This window comes from Hypomesus nipponensis, chromosome 20, assembly GCF_054491055.1.
Source record: "Hypomesus nipponensis isolate SF chromosome 20, ASM5449105v1, whole genome shotgun sequence".
NCBI classification, from domain to species: domain Eukaryota; kingdom Metazoa; phylum Chordata; class Actinopteri; order Osmeriformes; family Osmeridae; genus Hypomesus; species Hypomesus nipponensis.
This window is the reverse complement of record NC_140380.1, coordinates 8,376,717-8,382,500: the sequence shown is the minus strand read 5'-3', so window position 1 is coordinate 8,382,500 and position 5,784 is coordinate 8,376,717.

The window sequence follows — 5,784 nt, the reverse complement described above, 5'->3', positions numbered from 1 at the left end:
GACCCCGCAGAGGCTCTGTGTTCACACACACCGTCTTATGGGCAGTCGTTGTTTGTCAGGTCCTTGTATTATCTCGACAAATATCCTGTAGTCTTTCCCAGACTGCTGGTCCCTGGACAAACGGAGCGAGCAGAATAGACTCCCTGTCAAGTCTCTCTCCTCCCGTTCATTTACTCCACTGCCTCTGCCACCCATCTGCTGCAAGTCCCATTTATTTAGGACAAAGGAACGCTTTGAGAGGTTTGGCTGTGGCTTGGTGCAGGCAAGGGTTGGTCATAGGTCTTGGGCAAGTATATCATGATACATATAAGGTTGTTGTTTTATAACACTAAGAAACTGTTACGGATGGACCACTCAAAACGTGCACGTCGGAAGCACGGTTGTCCAATCTGGGCGACTTCAAGATGAGAGAGACTGAAAGAGAGAGAGGACCCCCCCTTGTGAGGACAGGCATCCCCCGTGACGTCAGCTCACCCTGAGACCATGTGCAAGAGTATCCCTCCTGTCCCTCTCTCCTCCTTCCACCCTCTCCTGTCTCTCTCTCCTCCTTCCACCCTCTCCTGTCTCTCTCTCCTCCTTCCACCCTTTCCTGTCTCTCTCTCCTCCTTCCACCCTCTCCTGTCTCTCCCCCTCTCCCCATGTCTCCCTCTCTCCTGTCTCTCCGCCTCTCCCCATGTTCCTCTCTCCTGTCTCTCCCCCTCTCCCCATGTCTCCCTCTCTCCTGTCTCTCCCCCTCTCCCCATGTCTCCTTCTCCTGTCTTTCCCCCTCTCCCCATGTCCCCCTCTCCTGCTCCCTGTCCCGTCTTGTGATTCATGCTCCGTCTCGCGTTTTTCCAGCTTCTCATCACCTTGACGTTTTCAATGAGTCTCTACAGGGTGAGGAATTTCTCTGAATCCCTCTCGTCACCAACATGCAGCACTTGACAGACAGCATCACCCCCCCCCCCCCCCCCCTCGTCCTCCAACTTTCCTACAGGGCATACGTTTCTGACAGAATCTTCAAAACAATTCAAACCTGGCACCCTAATGACTCCCGGTTACATCTGGCAACCGGGAGTCGACCTCAGAGCTCAGTGTCAAACATGTCATCGGATCAACCCTCTGGAATCAGCCTGGCAACCCAGTGTCTTGCACAATGGTGGAAGAGTCCTCACAGAACACCCTGAAAGGGGGTTGTTGCGCAATGTGGAGGAAAGTCTTACGCCGTGGAGTGTGTGGTCGTCAGTCAGAGGTCAATTAGTTCAGCCACCAGGACTGGCAAAGGCTGCTCTCCATTGCTGTCAATATGACTTGGCCACACTGCCAGTATCTGTGTGTGTGTGTGTGTGTGTGTGTGTGTGTGTGTGTGTGTGTGTGTGTGTGTGTGTGTGTGTGTGTGTGTGTGTGTGTGTGTGTGTGTGGGCAGAGAGCCAGCTCGCAGGCTCCACTGAAGCCTACCTCCAGCTCTGTTTTGGTTACAGCAACTCTTCTTTTCCAGCTCTTTGTTTAAAGGGAGAAAAGAGGGATCGTTGGAGAAAGAGAGCGTTGAAAATTGACGCTACAGAAAGAGAGAGAAATAATGGGATCAAAGATACAGAGTAAACACAGAAGGTTGTTTTTATTATCTTGGATGGATGGATTAAATGGCTACGTTACATCGATGAAGACATAGCTCACTGACATGTGGATCACATAAATGATCATAATATTTTATCAGCCCCTACATTTTTTCCACTTGGCTTTTATTTTTTTTTTTTTGAAAAGAGTTGGTCCAACTGACAGAGCAACCTGTCATTATACCAGTAGTTCAACCATAGTTGAACTACTGAAATCCAACCTTGGAAGACGTAATTCATCTTGTCAATCATGTCCTGAGATCTACATTACCAGTGATGTCCGAATGTTCTCCTTTCAATTTCCTCTCAGGTCGTCTCCTCACTGTCCAACACCACCTCGGTTTACCTTTACCTACCTACTGACTTTATACACCTCTCCCTCTCTCCTTTCATCCCTTCCTCCCTCAGTTACTCCGTATCCCGACCCCTACCTTTGCACCCCAACGTTCGCTGAAAGGGAGGTCTTCTCATATTTACCAGAGAGGCACCTTTCAGCTCAACCTGAGACAGAGAATCTTGTAAATCAGGAAGCCGTGATCTCTCGATCTCATGTAGGGCTGCAAGCAGTTCCAGACCGACAGAGAGAGAACGACCCAGGAGCATCTTTGTCATCGGTGAAAGACCCATAAACCAGGGAGGCTCTCTGCTGTGCTACAGAGCTACTGCAACCTCTCCCAGTGGGCTGTGGTTATAATCCAGCCCCCTTGAAGACAGAGCAGGGAGAGTCGAGACGCAATTCCACGACTTGCCTCGGGCACCGCTAGCACCCCATGTGACAGCCTGCAAGGAGCTGTGCAGAGCGCTCATGTTTGGTCAACTTTGACCCTTAACATAAGGCCTGTCATTAAAACACGAGTAGGGCTAGTGGCTTTGGGGTAGGAGTGCAAGGGTAATTAGAGGGCTTGCAACCCCTGGGTGGTCTAGTCGACGCGGAAACAGGATGTTGTGGTTTTGGTGTATGAGTTCTCAAAGTCCACCAGCTGTACACCTCATACATAATCCCCTTCCACACAGCTCTTTAACAGCGGTGACTAATTGGAAACACTGCTAAAGGCCATGACTGCATATCTGGCGGGAGGAACGGCACTTCACAAAAAAGAAAAGCGAAAGTCTCCCTGGACCCTGAGAAGCAGCAGACGTCTCCAAGAAGAGCACAAGCCTCTTCCCCTGAAGAACACTGAACTGTTCTTGTTCAGCAGGCGCGGAAAATTCTGCATGGCATGCTGGGAACCAAGCGTGCGTGTTTGTTCATGCGTGTGTGTTTGTTCGTGTGTGTGTGCTAGGGAGGGGTCGGTCGGTCAAGGGTGTTGCCTAAATTGAATAGATTTAACTATTCCTTTACTGGGGTCAGAGGGCCCAACCTAACGTTAAGATCACACCTACACACACACACAAACACACACACATGATCTCTCATCCCAGGACAAGGCAGAATCTTTACTTACGAAGCAGTTGAGACAATGGCCCAGACCACGCTGGCTAAACTTTCGCCTGAGGGAGTCGGGTGGCTGAGCGGTTAGGGAATCGGGCTAGTACCAAAATCGTGCCAAAATGACGTTGTGTCCTTGGGCAAGGCACTTTACCCTTCTTGCCTTGGGGGAATGTCCCTGTACTTACTGTAAGTCGCTCTGGATAAGAGCGTCTGCTAAATGTAAATGATTGATTTGGTTGCTTGCTTCAGAGCTCTTAGATAACAGCTCCAGGCGTAACTGTGTGTCCAGGCCTGCCAGAGTCCAGCGCCTTTCACTCCTGCTAGAGGAGAGGAGCTTTTGTTCGTTCTTTACCATGACAGATGTTCTGGGTTACTTCCTGTTGAGGTGAAGATGAATGTCGGAGTCGGAACGGATTGTTCTCCAAATAAACCATTTCACTCTAAAAGTCTTGACTTTTATACCTCAATAAAATAATTGTTAAAAACAATTGTGTTATTCCATGTCATGCTTAGCTATTATTTTGCAAAATTATAGATGAGGTCATTTTTCAACTGGTGGACACTGGTGGTGTTGTGGAATGAACCCCTTCAAATACACAAAGTCCCACAGAAGTCATTCAGTTTGGGGGCGGCCACCTAGATCGAGTGTTTGCTTTACCAACGGGCATCGGGGAGAGAGTATGGAATAATGAATGGAAAGTGGAAATGATTACTCGATGGTTTAGGCTGACTGCATTGGGAGTTTATTTTCCCAGATCGTCGCATTGCGCCCTGGTATGGTGAATTTGCTTTTCATACTCGCAGGACTTTTGTCTATCTTCAGTTCGTCAAAGTCAAATGTAGCAGAACAATGTGCCCAGAGATTAATGTAATCATCATCATTTTAACCGCAACTTGCTGTAAGTAAGTAAGTAGTTCATTTCTCCATTTCACCAACATCCATCCAGTGAGTGTGTGTCTGTCTATGTGTCTGTGTGTGTGTGTGAGCAGGTGTGTATGTGTCTGTGTGTGTGTGTGAGCAGGTGTGTATGTGTCTGTGTGTGTGTGTGAGCAGGTGTGTATGTGTCTGTGTGTGTGTGTGAGCAGGTGTGTATGTGTCTGTGTGTGTGTGTGAGCAGGTGTGTATGTGTCTGTGTGTGTGTGTGAGCAGGTGTGTATGTGTCTGTGTGTGTGTGTGAGCAGGTGTGTATGTGTCTGTGTGTGTGTGTGAGCAGGTGTGTATGTGTCTGTGTGTGTGTGTGAGCAGGTGTGTATGTGTCTGTGTGTGTGTGTGAGCAGGTGTGTATGTGTCTGTGTGTGTGTGTGAGCAGGTGTGTATGTGTCTGTGTGTGTGTGTGAGCAGGTGTGTATGTGTCTGTGTGTGTGTGTGAGCAGGTGTGTATGTGTCTGTGTGTGTGTGTGAGCAGGTGTGTATGTGTCTGTGTGTGTGTGTGTGTGTGAGCAGGTGTGTATGTGTCTGTGCGTGTGTGTGAGCAGGTGTGTATGTGTCTGTGGATGTGTGTGAGAATGTGTCAGTGTGTGTTTGTGTGTGCCTGGGTTCCCGCAGGGGTAGTAAAACATTGTTTTCTATGTTTGAGCTCTGACATCATACTGGCACTGAAAAAACACAGAGATGACAACCTGTTTATGACTTTTCACAGGGAACTGTGCACACACACACACACACACACACAGATGAACACACACACAAATAGCTTCCACCCATGTCTTCTGGCTGTTGCTCTTGGTTGACTCGCTGGCTGTAGTCTGGCTCACTTGAGCTGTGAGGGCTCCTGGGACAGAGAGTGTGTGTTCAGAGGTCACAGGTGTCTTCCCTCCAAACGCAACCATCTCACTGACAGCCCCCTCTGCTCTCCATAGTTGATGTTGCAAGTCGATGACACACACACAGAGAGACACACGCACGCACAATACAATACACGCATTATTCACACTTCGCACACACGTTTCCCATCCACACACACATCCTCAAACATGTCCGTGTTTTGGGAGAATTCGCGAGCCTTTCCCTTGTTTGTTACCTTCTCTTGTGGATTGAAGGAACTCCCTTGCTCGTAAACGAGGTCTTCCTGCCAAGGTTGGGTTGCTGCCTGAGTCAGAGCCTCGCTGAGCAGATCTGACGCATCCATGATGGAGACACTGCTAGCGTTTCCAGGTGCCTAGAAGAGTTCCAGTTAGAGGACAACAACCTCTCTCCCGTGATGGATTTTTTATTGCCGAGGGCTGGATTCCCTTCTACCCACACAGACACACACACACACACGTGCGCACACACTCATGTACACACACGCAGGTACACACACACGCGTACACACACACATGCACAGACAAGCACAGATATACACATATTTGTTCACAAAGATGCACGCACACCACACACACACCACACACACACACGCACACACCCATGCTGTAATAGCCCCACAGCTCGCGGGCTGAGAGAGACAGGCCCCATGAATGCAGGGTTCTCACAGTGATATATGACTGTGGAGGGAAGGAAGCGCAGAGCCAGCGAGCGCAGCACAGACTTGAGGACTTGTTTGAATCATTGCCATTGTCATCAATCTTCCCGCTAGGATGCGTGCACGCGTAGCCGTGCTCACCAAACGCCAGTTTATCACCATCCAGATTTGTACCGCGTCGCGTACAGTCGAGCCGTTTTGTTTGAATGAGGACCAAACGCGCCCGAGGTCTAACAAATCATTTTAACAGTTCTTATTTATAGTCCTTAAAGGGGACATCCAAACTCGATTACTG